The sequence below is a fragment of the Salvelinus alpinus genome, chromosome 2 (genome assembly GCF_045679555.1).
Source record: "Salvelinus alpinus chromosome 2, SLU_Salpinus.1, whole genome shotgun sequence".
NCBI classification, from domain to species: Eukaryota; Metazoa; Chordata; class Actinopteri; order Salmoniformes; family Salmonidae; genus Salvelinus; species Salvelinus alpinus.
Window position 1 is genome coordinate 77,009,028 of NC_092087.1, and position 24,193 is coordinate 77,033,220.

Below are 24,193 nucleotides of genomic sequence, written 5' to 3' on the forward strand. Positions count from 1 at the left end.
AGGGAGGAACTGCCCCTCTCTAGAATGATAGGCCTTGGGAGGGAGGAACTGCCCCTCTCTAGAATGATAGGCCTTGGGAGGGAGGAACTGCCCCTCTCTAGAATGATAGGCCTTGGGAGGGAGGAACTGCCCCTCTCTAGAATGATAGGCCTTGGGAGGGAGGAACTGCCCCTCTCTAGAATGATAGGCCTTGGGAGGGAGGAACTGCTGCTCTCTAGAATGATAGGCCTTGGGAGGGAGGAACTGCCCCTCTCTAGAATGATAGGCCTTGGGAGGGAGGAACTGCTGCTCTCTAGAATGATAGGCCTTGGGAGGGAGGAACTGCCGCTCTCTAGAATGATAGGCCTTGGGAAGGAGGAACTGCTGCTCTCGAGAATGATAGGCCTTGGGAAGGAGGAACTGCTGCTCTCGAGAATGATAGGCCTTGGGAGGGAGGAACTGCTGCTCTCGAATGATAGGCCTTGGGAGGGAGGAACTGCTGCTCTCTAGAATGATAGGCCTTGGGAAGGAGGAACTGCTGCTCTCGAGAATGATAGGCCTTGGGAGGGAGGAACTGCTGCTCTCTAGAATGATAGGCCTTGGGAGGGAGGAACTGCTGCTCTCTAGAATGATAGGGCTTGGGAGGGAGGAACTGCTGCTCTCTAGAATGATAGGCCTTGGGAGGGAGGAACTGCTGCTCTCTAGAATGATAGGCCTTGGGGGGAGGAACTGCTGCTCTCTAGAATGATAGGCCTTGGGAGGGAGGAGCTGCTGCTCTCTAGAATAATAGGCCTTGGTAGGGAGGAACTGCTGCTCTCTAGAATGGTAGGCCTTGGGAGGGAGGAACTGCCGCTCTCTAGAATGATAGGCCTTGGTAGGGAGGAACTGCTGCTCTCTAGAATGATAGGCCTTGGGAGGGAGGAACTGCTGCTCTCGAGAATGATAGGCCTTGGGAAGGAGGAACTGCTGCTCTCGAGAATGATAGGCCTTGGGAAGGAGGAACTGCTGCTCTCGAGAATGATAGGCCTTGGGAGGGAGGAACTGCTGCTCTCGAGAATGATAGGCCTTGGGAGGGAGGAACTGCTGCTCTCTAGAATGATAGGCCTTGGGAAGGAGGAACTGCTGCTCTCGAGAATGATAGGCCTTGGGAGGGAGGAACTGCTGCTCTCTAGAATGATAGGCCTTGGGAGGGAGGAACTGCTGCTCTCTAGAATGATAGGCCTTGGGAGGGAGGAACTGCTGCTCTCGAATGATAGGCCTTGGGAGGGAGGAACTGCTGCTCTTTAGAATGATAGGCCTTGGGAAGGAGGAACTGCTGCTCTCTAGAATGATAGGCCTTGGGAGGGAGGAACTGCTGCTCTCTGGAATGATAGGCCTTGGGAGGGAGGAACTGCTACTCTCTAGAATGATAGGCCTTGGGAGGGAGGAACTGCTGCTCTCTAGAATGATAGGCCTTGGGAGGGAGGAACTGCTGCTCTCTAGAATGATAGGCCTTGGGAGGGAGGAACTGCTGCTCTCTAGAATGATAGGCCTTGGGAGGGAGGAGCTGCTGCTCTCTAGAATGATAGGCCTTGGGGGGAGGAACTGCTGCTCTCTAGAATGATAGGCCTTGGGAGAGAGGAGCTGCTGCTCTCTAGAATAATAGGCCTTGGTAGGGAGGAACTGCTGCTCTCTAGAATGATAGGCCTTGGGAGGGTGGAACTGCTGCTCTCTAGAATGATAGGCCTTGGGAGGGAGGAACTGCTGCTCTCTAGAATGATAGGCCTTGGGAGGGAGGAACTGCTGCTCTCTAGAATGATAGGCCTTGGGAGGGAGGAACTGCTGCTCTCTAGAATGATAGGCCTTGGGAGGGAGGAACTGCTGCTCTCTAGAATGATAGGCCTTGGGAGGGAGGAACTGCCGCTCTCTAGAATGATAGGCCTTGGGAGGGAGGAACTGCCGCTCTCTAGAATGATAGGCCTTGGTAGGGAGGAACTGCTGCTCTCTAGAATGATAGGCCTTGGGAGGGAGGAACTGCTGCTCTCTAGAATGATAGGCCTTGGGAGGGAGGAACTGAATGATTGCTGGCACCTCCTCACCTCGCTCTCTCAATGTAAGGGCTTTATTGGCATGGAAAACATAAGTTAACATTCCCAAAGCAAGTAAAGTAGATGATAAACAAAAGTGAAATAAACAACAAAAAGTGAAAAGTAAATATTACACTCACACAAGTTCAAAAATAATAGAGACATTTCAAATGTCATATTGTCTATATACAGTGTTGTAACGATGTGCAAATAATTAAAGTACAAAAGGGAAAATAAATAAACATAAAATGGGTTGTATTTACTAGTGATGCACCAATATTACATTTTTGTCCGATACCGATATCCAATATTTTCCCTGACAAAAAATTATACCGATAACCAAGATGTAATTTTTTTGCGGCCTTTTAAGCATTCTAGTACAGTTAAATAGTTAACACCCACACATGGACGCAACGGTCTAAGGCACTGCATCTCAGTTCAAGAGGCGTCACTACAGTCCCTGGTTCGAATCCAGGCTGTATCACATCCGGCCGTGATTGGGAGTCCCATAGGGCGGCGCACAATTGGCCCAGCGTCTTCCAGGCCGTCATTGTAAATGACTTGCCTAGTTAAATATAGGTTACACACACACACACACCACACTGACCAAAAAGTTATTTTGTTCCCATTTTCCAGTAAAACATAATCAAAATAATTTATTTCACATACTTGTTGTGCTGTTTCATTGTTAATTTGTTCAGTCGTTTCATTCTCAACCAGGATTTCTATGGAACACCGTTTGGGTCTTTGCGTGTCAAAAAAAGATACACGTCAAATAACACTATTTGGCAAGCTTCCCAACACATAACCCGGTCCAGTCGAGCATCACTAGCCAGATGAAGCTAGCTGGCTGCTTTTAACGTTAGCTTTGGGCAACAAGGTTAAGTAGCTGGCTAGCTATTTATTTCCATGAACTGAAGTTCAATTTCAATAAGCGAACAACAAGTGGCAACCTAGCTAATACTTACTCACAACGATTCCTAAATCATTGCTAAGAATAATGAAAATGACTGCAGTTTCTACTGGTCATTATTTTCAGGCTGGTTGTATTGGTGCTAGCTAAGTACCAAGATAAAGCTAGCTACCCCAGAAGTTGAGGTCGAACAAAATGCTTTATTACCAACGCTGTATTGTAAACACATTGTTCGTGGCCGGTGTTTGCTTGTTTGCAGACTTTTTTGTACAGCTTTGACAGTGCTACTGTATCTTTATTTGACACGCAAAGACCCAAACGGCGTTCCATAGTATGTATGTCGTGAAGCTAATAGCAGTGACGCTATTACTGTGTAACTCCGGTAGGGCAACATCTGGAAAATAGCGCACTTGTTAGTGTGTACTGGTGCTCGACCAGTCTGCGAAAGCCAACATCCCCCACGACAGAGAACGGTTGATTGTCAGGGGCAATGAATTCCAATATCTTGGCTTTAATGGATTTCGCCTTTGAGTTGTCTCGCTGAAATGTTCTTACTCTTTCAAGTGACTGCTCAACTTGTTGACTGCTCGATCCACACCAGCAGACATTGTGGGCTATGTTGCTGTGTTGCAAGTGTAGCGCAAAATTTTACATGGCGTCATTACGTCATGTTATATAGGTATGAATGGTAGCTTTCTCATCGGTTAACTAGACATCAGGCCGATGTCGATGTTGGCATTTTTAGCTAATATCGTCTGATTCCGATATGTTCTCCGATATATCGTGTATCCCTAGTATTTACAATATTGTTTGTTCTTCGCTGGTTGCCCTTTTCTTGTAGCAACAGGTCACAAATCTTGCTTCTGTGATGGCACACTGTGATATTTCACCCAGTAGATGTGGGAGTTTTTCAACATTTGATTTGTTTCGAATTCTTTGTGGTTCTGTGTAATCTGAGGGAAATATGTGTCTCTAATATGGTCATACATTTGGCAGGAGGTTAGTAAGTGCAGCTCAGTTTCCACCTCATTTTGTGGGCAGTGTGCAATATAGCCTGTCTTCTCTTGAGAGCCAGGTCTGCCACCAGCGGCCTTTCTCAAAAGCAAGGCTATGCTCACTGAGTCTGTACATAGTCAAAGCTTTCCTTAAGTTTGGGTCAGTCACAGTGGTCAGGTATTCTGCCGCAGTGTACTCTCTGTTTAGGGCCAAATAGCATTCTAGTTTGCTCAGTTTCATTCAATTTTTTTCCAATGTGTCAAGTAATTATCTTTTAGTTTTCTCATGATTTGGTTGGGTCTAATTGTGTTGCTGTCCTTGGGCTCTGTGGGATCTGTTTGTGAACAGAGCACCAGGTCCAGCTTGCTTAGGGGACTCCTCTCCAGGTTCATCTCTCTGTAGGTGATGGCTTTGTTATGGAAGGTTTGGGAATCACTTCCGTTTAGGTGGTTGTAGAATTTAACGTCTCTTTTCTGGATTTTGATAATTAATCCTAATTCTGCTCTGCTTGCATTATTTGGTGTTTTACGTTGTACACTGAGGATATTTTTGCAGAATTCTGCATGCAGAGTCTCAATTTGGTGTTTGTTCCATTTTTGTGAATTCTTGGATGGTGCGCAGACCCCAGACCACATAACCATAAAGGGCAATGGGTTCTTTAACTAATTCAAGTATTTTTATTGCTCTCTCTCTCTCTGTCTATCTCTCTGTCTATCTCTCTGTCTATCTCTCTGTCTATCTCTGTCTCTCTCTCTCTCTCTCTCTCTCTCTCTCTCTCTCTCTCTCTCTCTCGTTTCACCAGCAGTCACCTGTAAACTGAGTTGCTGGCACTGCGCTGAGTTACTGGCGCAGCCTCGCCTTCAAAGAATCCCTCCACACACACACACACACACACACACACACACACACACACACTGTCTGAGGTGACGCTGGTGTGAAGGGTTCTGCTGAAACCATATGGCTGGGCCAAGGGCTCTGTTTCTTCTCTCCACTGGACTCCTGTGGCTCTTTTCACATTTCTTTCCCTCTGTTTTATCAGATATCCACTAATAATGGATAACTAGATCCTATGGACAGAGGGAGAGATGGATGGAGGGTGTTGTCAGTTGAAGAGAGGGTGGGAGAGAGATGGGTGTTCTGGAATGTCTGTGCATAACTGAAGTATCGAATTACACAGCTGAAAAACGGAGCAGATGATTCCTGAGTCTCTGGCTATTCACAGTGGTTCCTCCTGAGTCCTCACTAAAGTGCTGATCTAGGATCAGTTTAGCCTTTTAGAGCATAATGAATAGAACAATATGGACAGAGGGGAGTCCTCACTAAAGTGCTGATCTAGGATCAGTTTAGCCTTTTAGAGCATAATGAATAGAACAATATGGACAGAGGGGAGTCCTCACTAAAGTGCTGATCAAGGATCAGTTTAGCCTTTTAGAGCATAATGAATAGGACAATATGGACCGAGGGGAGTCCTCACTAAAGTGCTGATCAAGGATCAGTTTAGCCTTTTAGAGCATAATGAATAGAACAATATGGACAGACGTGATCCTAGACTCTGCTGTGTTCTGTTCTCTCTCTCTTTCTCCTTTCTCTCCTCTCTCGCCCTTCTCTATCTCTCTTTCACACTCTCTTGTTCCCCCTCTGTGTCTCTGCTTTCTCTCATCTCTTTCGGTCCTCTCTCTCTTTCTCTTTACCTATCTCCTCTCGATTCAATTCAAATCGAAGGGCTTTATTTGTATGGGAAACATATGTTTACATTGCCAAAGCAAATGGAATAGACAATAAACAAAAGGGAAATAAACAGTGGAAAAATCAGTAAACATTACACTCACAAAAGTTTGAAAAGAATATAGACATTTGAAATGTTATATTATGGTCTATGTACAGTGTTGTAAGGTATAAAAGGGAAATAAATAAACAGGTTGTATTTACAATGTTTGTTCTCCACTGGTTTCCCTTTTCTCATGACAGCGGTCCACACATCGTGCTGCTGTAACTGCACACTGCAGTACTTCACCTTACAGATATAGGACTTTATCAATGTTGGATTTGTTTTCTAATTCTTTGTGGGTCTGTGTGATTTGTGGGGAAGAAGTGTAGATCAGTTTCTACCTCGTTTTGTGGGCAGTGGGCACAGAGTCTGTCTTCTCTTGAGAGCCAGGTCTGCTTACAGTGGCCTCGATCGATAAGTCTGTACATAGTCAAGGATTTTTTACATTTAGGGTCAGTCACAGTGGTCAGGTATTCTGCTACTATGTGCTTTCTCTCTCCCTCCTCTTGCTCTCTTTCCCCCTCTCTCTTTTCCCCTCTGTTTCTCTCCTCCACCTTTTCGCTCTCTCTCTCTCCCCCTCTCTCTCTGCTCTCTTTCTGTTCTCGGCTACGCTGTTTGATCACACTGATTGAAGCTGACACTGGAATAGAGAGCTGGAGGGCAGGTTGTTGGTTCACCTGGCGCTACAAATCGCTGGCTAATTGAGATGTAACTCGAACCTACAGTCCCTCTCTCCCTCTTCTCCTTTCTTCCCCCCTCCGTCTTCCTCCTGAGTAGATGTGAACAGACGTTGCCCTCAGGATCAACTTACTCCTCGCCCAAACCTTAACCATTACGGGAAAGAAAACCCCAAACTGACCTTAGATCAATGTGGAGGAGACTTCATTCTCCTCTGCACCTCAGACCCAACTAGTTGATCCCCGAACCAGGGGCATACCAGTTGAGTTGACTGGACTAGCCTTGGCTATCATTCGTCGTGACATTTACACAGTGCTCCGTAACTATACGCCTGCAGGAGATGAGCAATCCTAGAGTCATCTTAATCTTTGTGTGTGTGTGTGTATGTGTGTGTGTCGCGCATCAAGAAATCTAATCCTTGACACTGAGAAGATAATTCCCACTGGGATGGAGATTTTTCCAGTAGACCTTAGGCACCTGTCATTGGATAGTCATTATATTCTCTGGTATGTGCTCTGCTGTTTTCTGTGACAATGGCGCGTGTCGCAGTCACACTGACTGCAAGGCAGGGATACCATCACTGGCTGGGACCTTCTGACACACACACACACACACACACACACACACACACACACACACACACACACACACACACACACACACACACACACACACACACACACACACACACACACACACACACACACACACACACACACACACACACACACACACACACACACACATATACACACACATACACACACACACACACACACACACACACACACACACACACACTCACAAACACATACACACATACACATACACATACACACACACTCACAAACACACACACACACACACACACTCACAAACACACACACACACATATACACATACACACAGTCACAAACACATACACACATACACACTCACTCACACACACACAAACACATATACACATAGACACATAGACACACACACACACACATGTTGGATGACTTAGCATTACAGACACATTCTTCAGAGTACATGACAACTCTGAGCCTTACAGCAATCTGGCACCACGTCCAATAAGCAGATACTGAGCTCTATTGGCTCGGTTTCTGAAAAACAATCCTATCTCTATGGGAAGTGATGCCCGTTGAACACAGCTCCAGGCTAGCACATAGACCTAAGCCACAGCCCTCATGTTGGTTATTGAAACATTCCTCTGCTGCCACAATGCCTGGTCTTCTTGTCTCGTTCTGTCTTCCATCGCCAGGGGTGCATTCACTAGGAACCAAACAGTGAGGGGACCTACCCCCGTTTTTGTTTAAAGTAAAGTTTCAGTTACAAAGCGTTTTGATACAGTTTGTTACGGTGTGCGACTAATGAATACACCGTAGGCTCTGCTCTTTAAAGTGACTCTGAGTGACATGACACAGTGAACATAGACTTAGATGGACATTGCGTCATTGCTTTTAGGCACCAGAGTCCTCTATCTAACTCTATGGGTACTACTCAGGAAAATAAAAGATCTAAGGAACAATGAGTTAATTAACAGAACACGCCACTGGCCTCTGCATGTCCTTCATGCTCTTCCTGAATAAGGTGTGTGAGGGAACAGCTTCTTGTAAGGGGGCACTTTGACCCCGTGGATTATATGGGCGTACACACAAGCCAGGGGACTGTGGGACGCCAGGAGTGTGCGTGGTCATTCACAGCTTTGAAACGCCATGAAGAGATAAGGAATTTGTATCATTGAAAGTAAGATGTCTTTGCGCCACTCCTTCTCTGTGGGGGAGTGAGAGGGGGGGAGTAAGAGAGGGGGGGAGAGAGAGACCATGAAGCCCTGGGCTAGGCCCACGCTCAGCCATGGTGGTCCAATTAAAAACAACTATTGTAGAGAAATCCCTGTTCTATTAGCTCGGTATGAGAGGGAGATGGACTGATAATTAGACGCTGTTATTAGGCTAATTGGTATTCCTATGTTAATCCACCAAGGCTTTACTAACAAAAACTGCAGCGATATTTAGTCTTGTCTGTGTTGTAATACACCATTATGATTATGGGTTATCCCAGATTAAGTGTTTATTGTGAGAACAAACATTAGGCATGTTTAGAATAATACGGGGCACAATTGTTAACTTTGTTGAGGATGGACACACACACACACACACACACACTGCGTCTCAGCATAAAAGTGACTCTTGGCTCAGAGCCCCGTGTCCCCCCAGCGGGGCCTCACATCCTGACAGGAAGCTGTGTCTTTTCTCCTCCGTTCCTCCTCAATCAGTTTCTTCTCCTTTATTTCTCCTCTCAGGCTGTTGCTCAACAATGTTCATTTAACCCTCCTCTAGAACTGACCACTGGACCTGTCGAGAGAGAGAGAGACAGACGGCGATCATCCAATCTATCACACCTCAGGACTTATCAACCAGCAGCGTCACTTCAGTGTGAGTTGACTAACCAATAAAGCTCTTACAGAGACCGGACTCTTGACCCGGACTATTAAGGCCAAATCAAACGAAGCGCGAACGAGCATCGCTTCGCATAGACGCGAGAAAAATAGACCTGTTTTCTAATTTGATGCATGTAATACTTTTGACAGCGTTGACTGTCTGTCTGTCTGTCTGTCTGTCATTCACTACCGTGCTTTCTAATTCCAGTGTGTACACACTCGTTCACGTTTTGTTTGATTTGGCCTTTAGGAGTTTAAAATCTCCGACCTGGACCGACTCTCATGATGGGCCGGCTGTATCACACCAACATTGTCCCAGTCATCAGTAGTGTATAGTGCAGTAGGAGCTGTCTAGTGTCCACTTCACAGCATCACTCTCCCTGGGGCTCATACAGACCAGGCTTTCACTACAAACTGTCAGAGTCCTGGCACCCAAACTGACCCTTAATACTGTCTCCTCAATGCCAGGATTCATCACTAACAACCATTTCCTTTGAATTATTCACTACATACATACACACACACACACACACACACACACACACATACATACACACGCTGCCAAGTAACAGTCAATGGCTGTTGACGGGGCATCGCCATCGAAGTCCCTCAGCGGGCTGTTCAGCTAGATGACTGACCTTGTGGGCGACCGTGTCCCTTCAACGTCCGTTTCCGGGTGTTTCCGTGGTGATGGATGCTTTGTATTGAGAAGTGTCTCACTCTCCACCCGGCCCCCAGGGGCCCTTTCTCTTCTCTCTTCTGGCAGTGTGTCAGAGAGCAGTCAGAGAGATGGAGAGAGGGAGAGGTCAGCTGACTGTATTTGAGAGATGAGTTGGTTTCCCTGGTCAGTTTCCTGTGCTGGTTCTGTCATTCTGCTCTCTACATCAAAAGGAGGTTGACTTGACACCTAACCTTTGACCTCACATTAGTGACAAAGCTTACTTTGTAATTTCTTTCCACTAGTGGCAGGAAAACATGGTAGTTGAAGGTCAGGTAAGGAAGGACTTTCATAGTGGATGTTGTGTGAGGAAGTTCACATGGAAAGTGTCCTGTATGTATTTGCATTTTCTATTTTCTACTAGTGTCAGACCAAGCAGGCGTGGTGGATGGATGTTATGTAAGGGCATTCATATTGGCCTGTTTCCAAAGACTTTGGCGCCACTGTGGACGGTTTTATGTGCCCCCACAAAGATACTTTGGAATGTCTTTTGTAAGTTTGGGTTTGATGTTCTTTCCCAGAACCACCAACCAACACAAAAGACAGACCTACAGTAAACGCCAGCGTCCTTGATGTTGAACGTGGGAGTCATGTTGTTAGCCACACATGTCCTTCCTACACCCACTATAACCAGCTCAGTTCTTTTCTCTGACCTTGATACCACCGCAGGTTTATTGGCGGTGTCCCTACTCAAAGTCTTCAAAGTGGAGAGGGGGAACACAATGAAGAGTCTTGGGTTTTGTATATCTGCTGTGTCAGGACTTTGTCCAGGTTGCTGGTCTAAACTCTCAAGACACTAAAGGCTTATGGGATAGCGGGAAAAGAGGAGAAGCAGCGGTGGGTAGGACCTTACTCCCAGAGTCCACCTCTTCTTTAGATCGGGTCCTTTCACGTGACGCACAACTCCAATGGGACCAGATCAGGGTCATGAAAGTGGGTCAGAGGAGGAGTTTTTTAAATCCTTTTACTTTGATAAACAAAAGTATCATTGTCTACAGCTGTCTCATTTGAGACGTTTTGAAGCATTTAAACGTGAGTAGAAGGCGGACTCTCATGGTTTTTATCTTCTAGCCTCTGATGAAAAAGAAGAGTCATTAGCTTCTTCTTTAGTTCTTCCAACTTGGACACAGTGTTTAGTTCATACACACATTACACAGGTTATAACAGTTCAGTATCAGTCTGTTTGGCCCTCTATAGCAGACAGTAAGTGTTTGCATATGGTCTATAGTTCCTTGACGAGGGTTATCTTTCCAAACGTCTCTTCAGCTTTATGAATGGATTTGATCTGTAGCGTAGCTAAATTATACCATATGTTGCTTAGAGGAATCCCTTGTGATGTCTCCATCTATCCCCGTCTCTCTCGCTCTTTCTCCCCCTCCCTCATTCTCTTACTCTGTCTCTCTCTCTTTCTCCCCCTCCCTCGTTCTCTTACTCTCTGTTTGTCTCTCTTGCTCTCTCTCTCTCTCTCTCCTTACATTTTTCTCTATATTCCTCTTGTCACTTGACTTTTTTTTTTCTCTCTCTCTCTCTCTCTCTCTCTCTCTCTCTCTCTCTCTCTCTCTCTCTCTCTCTCTCTCTCTCTGACTCTCTCTCTCTGACTGTCTCTCTCTCTCTTTCTCTGATTGTCTCTCTCTGGTCCTGGGGTGTGGTGGCCACATCATGCATACAGTGTTTGTTTGGGGGTTGCTATGGAGATCCTCATGTGGGGGTGCCTTTGGGGTGAGGTGGGAGGGATGTCATGCGGACTGCCATGTGAGAGAGACCACTGCCTCCTGTAGTGTTACATTACATCATGGACACACACACACCAACACATCCAAAACGTCTGTTTCCTTGGGTTGTGGAATGGAGACTACACAAGCACACTCCCCTTTTCAAATTGACCTCATTCTCTCTGTTAGTCCAACTAACTTGTCCGTAGTTAAGTCAGTCACAAGGTATGTGGTTCGCAAAACAGGACACAAGTGCATTGGTTTGACAATGTGAAAGTGAATTTACTTCTGAATGCTTTCACTCATATACTCAGTATAATACAATCAAATAATCTGATTTAATTTGTCTCAATGGAGCTCTTGGCATCGATGTGTCTCAATGGTGTCTCAGTCTGTACTGAGTATATGAGTGACAGCATTCAGAAGTAAATTCACTTTCACATTGTCAAACCAATGCACTTGTGTCCTGTTTTGCTAAACACATACCTTGTGACTGACTTAACTACGGACAAGTTAGTTGGACTAACAGAGAGAATGAGGTCAATTTGAAAAGGGGAGTGTGCTTGTGTTTTGGTAGTCTTCATTCCACAATGTCTTCATGTGTCTGTTTTTCAGAGAATAGCAGAGGATGGGAGTTTGGCCTTTCCATGAACCTAGGGTCATGTGAAGGTCAGTCATAGATTGTGTTTATTTCAAGATTTTAAACCGTTTTGAAATGTCCTCCAGGTGTTGCATGATTAGAAGGGTGCTAGATGTTTCTGTGGTGTTGCTGTCTAGCTAAATCTGGAAAGCAGCCGTAGAGTAGGGTAGGATAGGGTTAGAGTAGAGTAGAGAAGGGAAGAGTAGGGTAGAATAGGGTTAGGGTAAGGTGGGATTAGGGGTTGGTTAGAGTAGGGTGGGGTAGGGATGGGGTAGGATTAGGGGTAGGGTAGGGAATAGTAGGGTAGGATTATTGGTAGGGTAGGATTAGGGGTAGAATTACGGGTATGGTAGGGATAGAGTAAGGTAGGATTAGGGGTGGGGTAGGGTGGAGTAGGATTAGAGGTAGGGGAGGATTAGAGTAGGGTATAGTAGGGTTAGAGTAAGGTAGGATTAGGGGTGGAGTGGGGAAGGGGTGAATTAGAGTAGGGTGGGGTAGGATTAGAGGCAGGGTAGGGTTAGGTTTAGAGTAGGGTAGGATTAGGAGTAGAGTAGGGTAGATTAGGGTAGGGTAGATTAGGGTAGATTAAGGGTAGGATTAGGATAGATTAGGGGTAGGGTAGAGTGGGGGTAGGATTAGAGTGGGTTAGGGTAGGTGTCGAGGAGGATTAGGGGTAGGGTCGAGGAGGATTAGGGGTAGGGTCGAGGAGGATTAGGGGTAGGGTCGAGGAGGATTAGGGGTAGGGTCGAGGAGGATTAGGGGTAGGGTCGAGGAGGATTAGGGGTAGGGTAACAAAAAAGCATAGTACTTAGATAAGACATTCTAAAGTTCTCCTTGACTCCATTGTTTTATTTATCAATCCTTTATTTTGACAGGGAGTCATGCTGAGATCAAGGCCTCTTTTGGGGGAAATCCCTGTAATTACAAAACATACACACATCAATACACTACGGAAGCACAACAGATACAGAACACAATCATAGAGAACAAACACATTTTTCAGTAAAACGTTCCATGCAACCAAGGGTTCTGAAATTCTTTCCATTCCCAGAATACCTTGTGGTTTAGTTATGTCCTCGACAGTGAAATGCTTCATTTGACAAGCAGGATTTGGGGGAATGGAGGATTATGTCTTATTATAGACAGTCATTTTTCTTCTACCATGTGATTTGGGTGCCTGTCGGTTTTCCATAAAAAAAACACAAAATCCTCTTTGTAATTGAGGCTTTAGCGTCAATTTCCTACCCCAGATGCTTCCTCCAATGTGTGTGTATGTGTGTGATAGAGAGGAGGGTTGTTGGTTTGTGCTAAGAGGAATTTTATTTCCTAACTGTGCCTTGAAATAGAGCGTATGTAACCTAGATGACTAGCTGATCATCTCTCCAGATTCACGAGACATGGTGGATTTGCCATGAAAACTGAACATCCGGAAGGCTATGCCCTAGATTAGAAAGTCTGCTCTGCAAATCATTCAACATCACACATGATTTTGTTTTGCTTCTAAACCAACCTCTGTCCGTATCACAGTCCTGTACTGCACAGTCCATCTGCCTGTGTAAACCTAAAGCCAGCCTTCTCCCTTTAGTCTAGACGAGGTCTCTGCTCCTCTCTATGGCAGACCAGGGACACCTGCACATGGCCCATGGTTCAGTCCAGTAGGAACATTTGCCTTGTAAATTAACTGCTGACTGAGACTGAAGTTCCAAATGCAACCACATTCCCTACTAGAGGTCGACGATTATGATTTTCCAATACCGATACCAATTATTGGAGGACCAAAAAAAGCCGATAACGATTAATCGGACGATTTTATTTATTTATTTATATATATATACAGTGGGGCAAAAAAGTATTTAGTCAGCCACCAATTGTGCAAGTTCTCCCACTTAAAAAGATGAGAGAGGCCTATAATTTTCATCATAGGTACACTTCAACTATGACAGACAAAATGAGAAAAAAAAATCCAGAAAATCACATTGTAGGATTTGTAATGAATTTATTTGCAAATTATGGTGGGAAATAAGTATTTGGTCAATAACATAAGTTTATCTCAATACTTTGTTATATACCCTTTGTTGGCATTGACAGAGGTCAAACGTTTTCTGTAAGTCTTCACAAGGTTTTCACACACTGTTGCTGGTATTTTGGCCCATTCCTCCATGCAGATCTCCTCTAGAGCAGTGATGTTTTGGGGCTGTTGCTGGGCAACACGGACTTTCAACTCCCTCCAAAAAGCTAACGTTTAAGTTCCTTGCTCAGAACATGAGAACATATGAAAGCTGGTGGTTCCTTTTAACATGAGTCTTCAATATTCCCAGGTAAGAGGTTTTAGGTTGTAGTTATTATAGGACTATTTCTCTCTATACCATTTGTATTTCATATACCTTTGACTATTGGATGTTGTAATAGGTACTTTAGTATTGCCAGCCTAATCTCGGGAGTTGATTTAGTCTAGACGAGCTTGAAGTCATAAACAGCTGCTGGCAAACGCGGGAAAGTGCTGTTTGAATGAATGCTGACGAGCCTGCTGGTGCCTACCACCGCTCAGACTGCTCTATCAAATCTTAGACTTAATTATAACATAATAACACACAGAAATACGAGCCTTAGGTCATTAATATGGTCAAATCCAGAAACTATAATTTCGAAAACAAAACGTTTATTCTTTCAGTGAAATACGGAACCGTTCCGTATTTTATCTAACAGGTGGCATCTTTAAGTCTAAATATTGCTGTTACATTGCACAACCTTCAATGTTATGTCATAATTACGTAAAATTCTGGCAAATTAGTTCGCAATGAGCCAGGCGGCCAAAACTGTTGCATATACCCTGACTCTGCGTGCAATGAACGCAAGAGAAATTACACAATTTCACTAGATATTATTGCCTGCTAACATGATATTCTTTTAACTAAATATGCAGGTTTAAAAATATATACTTCTGTGTATTGATTTTAAGGCATTGATGTTTATGGTTCAATGATAAATTAACAGGCACCGCATCGATTATATGCAACGCAGGACAAGCTATATAAACTAGTAGTATCATCAACCATGTGTAGTTAACTAGTGATTATGTTAAGATTGATTAGCTAGCTAGCACCTTACCTTGGCTCCTTGCTGCACTCGCATAACAGGTAGTCAGCCTGCCACGCAGTCTCCTCGTGGAGTGCAATGTAATCGGCCATAATCGGTGTCCAAAAATGCCGATTACCAATTGTTATGAAAACTTGAAATCGGCCCTAATTAATCGGCCATTCCGATTAATCGGTCGACCTCTATTCCCTACATAGTGCACTACTTTTGACCAGGGCCCACTATGTAGGGTATAGGGTGCCATTTGTGATGCAGACTGACAGACTAGAGACCCTAGAGGCATGGAGCTGCATACTATGCCACAGCCACTACAGGCACCCCTCCAGATTCCTTTAGCCCAGATTGCTGCATCTCAACCAGGGTTCTGGTTTCCCATCTTGGGCCCCTCTCGCCGCCCAGGGAGTGTTGGAATAGCACCATCGCTGGCTGAGTCGCTGGATGTCGTGGGTTGTTATGTGTTACTATACTGCAGTGCATAGGAGTGCTAGGTTCATATACATATGAAGATTTTAAGAACTGCTGAACAAATCAAAACCTGTCTGATTGGCTTGGTCTTTCAGGACTGTTTCTGTGAGTAGTTTCCTACTGAGCACAGATGTCATTTCAACGTCTAGTTTAGATTTGATTTGGTTGAGTTGTTAACTAACGTGAATTCAATGTGAAATCAACAAAAAAGTCACCTTGTCGTTGGATTTAGATGACACGTTTTAGTGAAGAAAATACAAAAATCCCTTCGTTTGATGACTTTTTGCAAATCAAATCCAATCAGTCATGACATTGATTATACTTTTTTATGACGCGGAACACTTTTTGATTCAACCAGTTTTTGCACGGTTGGTTGTGTGTTCCATGGCTGAATGTTGCTTTGTAGCAGGACTCGTTTGGCCTGACAACCACACACTGGTCAGCTAAAGTAGAGAGACTGGCAGCCAGGCTTGTTTCTACCCAGGAGCCAAGGTCACTGTTTAGAATAACCTACTTTGTGTAAAGTTGGAGACTCAGGGAGGTATATAGGGTAGCACTTAGCCAGCCTGGGTCTGCGGAGAGGTTGTTTTTGTTTACGTGGTTAAAGCAACAGGAGTTCGTTAAAAAAGAGTATGTGTCAGTCATTACCGAGCATGATTATAGGTGTCATTAGCTGTGTGTGTGTGTGTGTGTGTGTGTGTGTGTGTGTGTGTGTGTGTGTGTGTGTGTGTGTGTGTGTGTGTGTGTGTGTGTGTGTGTGTGTGTGTGTGTGTGTGTGTGTGTGTGTGGTGTCTGAGTGGGCTTCCACTTCCACTCTCGTTATCCTTAATTACACTGATTGACATCATGGCACCTCTCACTTCCCTTCATGTTTCGGTAGCACCATCATTATCAACAGATAATAACTGATTCACTGTTCTATCTGTTACCACACACATACACACACACCATGTTGATTACGTATCTCTTCGCACCAGTAACAGACTATTATTATCCAGCATCTTGATGAGAGAGAAGCATCATAAACACCATATTAATTGTTTGTTCCTGATTAGGCTTCATGTTGTGGTTGTGATTCAACGTGTCTGTTGGCGCCCGGACACACGCACACACACACACACACACACACACACACACACACACACACACACACACACACACACACACGCAATGTTTTAGGGTCGCTGCCTAGTGCAGCCTAGTTCTACTGCTTTCATATTGAACGTTGACCTTCCGTGTGTCAGATGTGAGAATACAATGCCCTTCTTTTGACGTCTTTGATGGCTGGTGGGAATCTGGCCTACAAAGCACATGTTGTCTTGGACAGTTTATGTGCTACTGTACCTTCATTGAGTCTGAACTTTGGGACTTTGATATTGTGATTGAAGTGTTCTTCCTGTGATGTCAAAAAATGTAGCTTAGTCATTTGTTTGTTGTTAACTTCTAAGAGCCAGTCTTCTGAGACAACGACAAAGATGTTGTATTCCAAACCAAACCCCTTTATTACATTTACATTTAAGTCATTTAGCAGACGCTCTTATCCAGAGCGACTTACAAATTGGAAAGTTCATACGTATTCATCCTGGTCCCCCCGTGGGGAATGAACCCACAACCCTAGCGTTGCAAGCGCCATGCTCTACCAACTGAGCCACACGGGACCGTTTATCTAGTGTTCCCTTGACAATCCAAGCTGTATCCAGTCTTCTTGTCTCTCTCTTTCTCTCTCTACCTCTTTAATTCTCTGTATCTTTCTTTTTCTCCCTCTCTCCCTGTCCACCGCTATCTCTCTCACACTCTCTCTCCCTCTTTCTTTCTTTCTCTCCCTCTCCCTGTCCACCACTATCTCTCTCTACTTTTCTCACTCTCTCTCCCTCTTTCTTTCTTTCTCTCCCGCTCCCTATCCACCACTATCTCTCTCTACTTTTCTCGTACTCTCTCTCTCCCTCTCTCTTTCTCTCCCTCTCCCAGTCCCCCACTATCCCTATCTCTCTCTCTCTCTCCACTATGAGCAACATAGAGGCCAAGTCGAGGGTGGATCATTCCTATTACAGTAACATTCTGTGTCTCTGTAGACACTGGTCCATAACACAATCAGTTAGAGTAAATACATGTATACACAATATCTCCATGGAAACATGGGTATGATTTGGGATCCTCTGTGTGTGTGTGTGTGTGTGTGTGTGTGTGTGTGTGTGTGTGTGTGTGTGTGTGTGTGTGTGTGTGTGTGTGCGCGCGTTCCTTCACAAAACCATCCCTACAGGGCGGGTTGAGATCCGACCGAAACGTGTTGTGCACACAGGGAATACTATGATGGCTATCCATTGGTAGCGTGGTGGTGCAGCCAGGTAGCAGTGTTTGGTTTGAAGTCAACCCGTGGCTGATAGCCCCATCACTCAATACACACAGCAGACAGAAACCCAGTATAATAATACACTATGAATGAACAGCTGCTGACTGACCCCAGGTAACAACAGGACAGTAATGAATTGTGACCTGACCTTATATATGCTGTAAGTCCTAGTGCCCAAGAGTCATAAAGATGCATTGAAATAATGTTAGTGAGTTTAGATGCAAGCCCCCACCTCACAGCTGCCACGCTCATGCACTGAGGCAAGGAAATGGAATTGCTACTTTTTTGTGTTCAGTCATGATGGGTACGGCCCAGAGGTACAGTTGAAGTCGGAAGTTTACATACACCTTAGCCAAATACATTTAAACTCAGTTTTTCACAATTCCTGACATTTAATCCTACTAAAAATACTTTCAAAGTTGTGGCAAAATGGCTTAAGGACAACAAAGTCAAGGTATTGGAGTGGCCATCACAAAGCCCTGACCTCAATCCTATAGAAAATTTGTGGGCAGAACTGAATAAATGTGTGTGAGCAAGGAGGCCAACAAACCTGACTCAGTTACACCAGCTCTGTCAGGAGGAATGGGCCAAAATTCACACAACTTATTGTGGGAAGCTTGTGGAAGGCTACCCAAAACATTTGACCCGTTAAACAATTTAAAGACAATGCTACCAAATACTATTTGAGTGTATGTACATTTCTGACCCACTGGGAATGTGATGAAAGAAATAAAAGCTGAAATAAATCATTCTCTCTACTATTATTCTGATATTTCACATTCTTAAAATAAAGTAGTGATCCTAACTGACCTAAGGCAGGGAATTTTACTTGGATTAAATGTCAGTAATTGTGAAAAACTGAGTTTAAATGTATTTGGCTAAGGTGTATGTAAACTTCCGACTTCAACTGTACATACACACAACCATCTCCATCCACATCAACACAGGAAGAAGATGGAGTAACCAATCTCTGAGTAAACACAGCAGGACCACTCTCTCCCTCATGCTCCATTATCTCTCCACTGTCTCCCCCTCCTCTCCACTGTCTCCCCCTTCTCTCCACTATGTCTCCCTCCTCTCCACTGTCTCCCCCTTCTCTCCACTATGTCTCCCTCCTCTCCACTGTCTCCCCCTTCTCTCCATGATCTCTCCATGATCTCTCCTCCGTCTCCCTCCTTCTCTACATTATCTCTCCACTGTGTGTGTGTGTGTGTGTGTGTGTGTGTGTGTGTGTGTGTGTGTGTGTGTGTGTGTGTGTGTGTGTGTGTGTGTGTGTGTGTGTGTGTGTGACTACTGTCATAATACACACAGCTGCACAGACACTGAATGCATTGTTCAGTGTCCCAGGAAATGAACCAAACGTAGTTACCCTGCGTTAAACATTACCCTGACATATACAATATATTCATGCTACACACACATCACAGCTGCTGCTACCAGACTCTTACCAGACCTGCCAGTAAGCATTGAGTTGGACAGTGTATACCATGTGTATCCTGTTCAACTGGAAACACACCCACTCTGACAGCATTACCCTCTACCCTGAAACACGTACCTCTGGAACATGGATTAGTGGGTTACTTAGGATCGCTGTCCTAGAAATATAAACCTAGACAGGCTGTAGTGTGTTAAGACAGGCGTGGCAGCTCTGGGGGTGTGTTCTCTATGTCATGATGACATACTGCTCTGTTGTGTTCAGGCCTGTAGAGGTACAGATTGCTAGCCTGAAACCCAAACTAAATATTGCTATCTTGCTATCTTTCACTATGGTTTAACAAGCAATAGTAGAACAGAGCAATATTCAGTTCAGAGTCCAGGTTAATAGATTACAGGGGGGGAGAAGGTTTTTAGCCTGGGTGCCAGATATGTTTGCTCTGTTAGCTTTAGGTGATTAATTTGACTACTCCCTGTAATGCTCTTAACCTGTCAACCCTAACCTGCTATCTCTGTTAGTCCTCCTACTGACCACCATGACGCTACACTATCTCTGTTAGTCCTCCTACTGACCACCATGACGCTACACTATCTCTGTTAGTCCTCCTACTGACCACCATGACGCTACACTATCTCTGTTAGTCCTCCTACTGACCACTATGACACTACACTATCTCTGTTAGTTAGTCCTCCTACTGACCCCTATAACGCTGTACAGATGATCACACACCATAACACAACACAGAGACACAGGAAGCCAGCCAGGCCTGCAGTACCTACTGGTGTCCGTTTCCTGTAAACCGTTTTATCAGCATTCTGTCAGCGTTCCCATCTCAACACTTCTGGGAAACAGGAGACGGGGGTACGTCGTTGTTCACTCACTGATGCAGGGGGAGAGGAATGCAAACACTTGACCTCATGTTGGGACCGTGTTGGAAAAATAAAATGGCCGCCGATCTAAACCACACATCAAAAGAGTTGGGTGGTTTGGTCATGTTTGGGAAAGACAACTCATTCAGTTTGAATGGCTTTAGTTTAGAGAGGAGAACAATCCAGGGTCAGATAGGAATAGTTAAAAGAACAACTCTGACTTCAAACGATGGAACACCCAGCAAAAGAGGTCAGAGGGGAGTATCAGAGTATGATTGCAAAACTTACAAAATGTATCAACTTTTGACCAGGCACCACAGGCGAAATGACATTTTTGCATCTACCTATCCATTTAGAGATTTGTTGGTGTCCATAATGTCTATACACACCATCATATACATATATATTTATATTCCGGACTGATATTTCTTAATTCATTTCTTTTATTTTTTGGGATTTGGGTGTATTGTTAGATATTACTGCACTGCTGGAGCTAGCAACATAAGCATTTCGCAACACCTGTGATAACATCTGCACAATATGTGCACGCAACCAATAAAATTGGATTTGATTTTGGTCCATTAACATGAATATTTTCCAAAAATAAACATAAAAAGGTTAAAAAAACCTGTAAAATGTCCATTTTCTTTAGTTTGTCATTACCACCGTCACCAACATAAACAGAAACTATTTGTGTCTACAACTGGTAAAAGTAGATTGTGATAGGATGAAGAGAACCCCCTATTAAGGTGTGATGCCTGGCCTTAAGACAATATGGGGAGTAGTTACATTAATCACTAGAATTTACAATAGACTTTTGTTTTACCTCAATTTCAGTCAGCTGGTTTCTCCTTTCTCCCTGGTATTTTTTACATTTTATTTAACCTTTATTTAACTAGGCAAGTCAGTTACAATTTACAATGACGGCCTATTTCATGAATACAATGAGGAAAGTCATGGCTGCTTGGCGTCTTCGTTGTCTTAAACTCTTAGTAAGCAGCCCGTATCCGTGGTAATGTGAAATCTGAGCAGAGCCTATGCCCAACACTAGCTGTCCTTTCTAAATGCTGTGTTTTATTGAGCCCATTGATAGTCATTGGGTAGTCAGTGTGTGTTGTTGCGTGGTAGGGGATGAGAGATCCGGACTCAGGGCTGGCGGTGCCAGCTGGGGATGGCATTACTGTTGAGTTATACGGTAAACGCTCAGTCAGTTGGCATGAAGGTTGACAGAGCCCATCCAATGCTCTGAATTGATTGTGTGTGTGTGTGTGTGTGTGTGTGTGTGTGTGTGTGTGTGTGTGTGTGTGTGTGTGTGTGTGTGTGTGTGTGTGTGTGTGTGTGTGTGTGTGTGTGTGTGTGTGCGCGCAGAGTATTACATCACGAGGAAGAAGATGTGTCCATCAATATTTAATCACAAACACTCTAATCTTAACCACATTCACTGACATTCAATCAGTCACACAAACACACAAACACACACACATTTATTTAAAAAAATTGGGGGAGTATTTTATTAGGATCCCCATTAGGTGTTGCAAAAGCAGCAGCTACTCTTCCTGGGATCAACACAGAACATGAAACATGACATAATACAGAACATTAATAGATAAGAACAGCTCAAGGACAGAACTACATTTAAAAACAGCACACAACCTACATATCAATGCGTACACACAATATCTAGGTCAAATAGGGGAAAGGCGTTGTAATACCCTTTTACTGACACACACACACACACACCACTAACACTCTCCTCACACCCCTCTAATCGTTCACACAGCCCTGTCAAATCTAACACACTATCCACCCACCACAACACAGTCACCACTGTCTCCATGATCAAAGTGAGGGATGTCTCCTCTACCACAGTCAAGTATAACTCTTTTAGACTGTCTTCTGTTTCTGGGTCTATTCTCTATGTAGTCTAATGCACTGCTGTTGACCAGAGCAAAGGGTCGTCTTCTGTTTCCATAGCATTTACTTCATACTAAGACACAGTCTTACTCAAAGACTGATCTGGGATCAGCTTACTCTCGCTGGGCCGGTTTCTAAAAAGACTAAAAAACATGTTCAATGGAGATTCTTCATCGGAAGTGTTTCTGTCAAGACTCGGGTTAATGTGTGTCTGGGAAAGTCTGATTCCATGTATAACCTCTTGGTCATGTTGTAATAGAGTATTGCACAATAGGAAGACCATCCCTTTGATTTCCTCTCTCAGCTAAAGACACCAGACTCAATAACACACAAGAGAGTTAGTCCCCAAGAACCAGGCTGAAACCTCACTGATAAGGAGCCACGTTTTATTTACAGCCTTGACCTGATCATCTGGATGATAAAGGTCTATTGTTTAGGCTGCGGCCTGCAGAAATGTGGTCACGCTGTGCTTCTGTAGACACACACACACACACACACACACACACACACACACACACACACACACAATTTTCTCAAACTAGGTATACTCAATGCTCTAGCTAGCTACCTCCCCAGGTATGCACAATGCCTCCTTCTCCAGTACAGTAGGTATGTAGAACATGGCAAATAGAAACAGTTGGCGTGTGTTACCTTAGAGCGACAACGTGTTAGCGATGTGCCATGGTGATTTGTAACCTGCCAGTATACTTCCAAAACACTGCCCTGTAATACTGCTGCGAGACGGAAAGAGAGAGAGAAAGTAAAAAGAGAGGGATAGAACGAGAGAGAGAAAGAGAAGAGTTAGAATAAGAGCAGGAGAGAGGGAAAGAGAGAAGGGAGGGGGCCAGTGTGTGACAGCCGTGACAGCCGGCCCCTGATTGGTCAGACTGCTGTGTATGTTCCCTCAGTGGGCAGAGGATTAAGCCTATCACGTGGTTCCTTTAGCTCCTTTTCACACAAACACACCCACACCCACACACACACACTCACAGCTGTTGAATTCTCTTTCTCCTCCACTGCGGTCAGAGCAGCGAGAGAGTGGAGTGTGTGTGGCAGTCGAATCTGGGACTAGCAGCAACTCTGTTGTCTTCAGGCAGTTCATTTGTTGGTTTGGTCCGGGACCGACATATAGGATCAACTGGAGAAGGGAGACGAAGAAGCAGTGAACGGACTGTTTTTTCTCTCTCTCTCCCTCTTTTTATTTTTCGTCAGCGTCCCCGTGGATCTACTCTGGGATTTCTAAGCGAGGCGAGGAAGTAGACATGCGTTTTGACTGGCGTTTCTATTCCAGGTTCTATCAGATTCGCTGACTGAGTACAGGCGACACAATAAGGTCAGTTAGCTAAGCGTGTTTCTTTGTGTGTGTACTACCGACTTGACTATTCCTACCGAATCAAGTTTTTAAATTGGACTGAATTGAATGTGAAACCTATTTGAGCACTAAACTACGAGGTCAGTTAGCTGAAGCCCGTTTCTTTGTGTATGTTGTTGACTGTCACTATCCCTACTTCAACTACATGAGTTGACTGAACTCATTTCAACCTGTGAGCTGTGATTGTGATTTCAAGCTGTTTGTTCAACTGCCAATTTAAGGGGGAATTCCTGGCTTCCAAGATGAACACCCGTTGGTTGTGTTGCCTCTCTCTCAACATGCTTAGCACTGAGTCAATGGAGACTGTAGGTAGATTAGCTGTACTCATCAGCTAAACAGTAGGAATGCATACTGCTCAGTACACTAATATACTACCTTGTACACTAATATACTACCTAGAGGTCTGAAGAGTAGAGCTTGTTCTCTGCTTACAGTGCATCGTCGAAGTTCAAGTTGAAACGCTTAACTGTCTAGTAAGAGTGGAACGGACGTTTCTGATTGGCTTGCATGGCTCGGTTACAGCCACAATCCAACCTGGCCAGGCCTACGTAATTTAACTTCACAGCAGCCACGGCATAGATGATGTACATTACATGGTTACAACATCATGCTTTGACTCGTAGATTATTCAGTGGGGTTTTGTGTCCTCACTCTGTTTATTTTGAAAGCGCACACACACCCCGCCCACCTACAATGTGTACGGCCACGCAGCACAGTAGATAGCCATCTATAATTAGTGTGTGGGATTGTTTCCTGGGATTGTTCCCGTACGGTCG

At 44.5% G+C, this 24,193-nt stretch overlaps 1 protein-coding gene across 18 annotated transcripts in view; it reads left to right on the forward strand.

Moving 5' to 3' along the window:
* The window catches only part of add3a (adducin 3 (gamma) a), a 153,438-nt gene that overhangs the window by 70,247 nt on the left and 58,998 nt on the right, over nucleotides 1-24,193 (forward strand). For 7 of the 18 annotated variants that reach the window (XM_071389290.1, XM_071389297.1, XM_071389291.1 and 4 more), the window contains one exon: nucleotides 8,746-8,841. The exons of 5 other annotated variants lie outside the window; for them this stretch is intronic. The gene's annotated coding sequence lies outside the window, so the exon portion shown is untranslated. Of the gene's footprint in view, nucleotides 1-8,708; nucleotides 8,842-23,037; nucleotides 23,379-24,193 lie in introns of those variants that run through there. 6 more of the 18 variants (XM_071389302.1, XM_071389293.1, XM_071389289.1 and 3 more) reach the window with 4 other exon arrangements.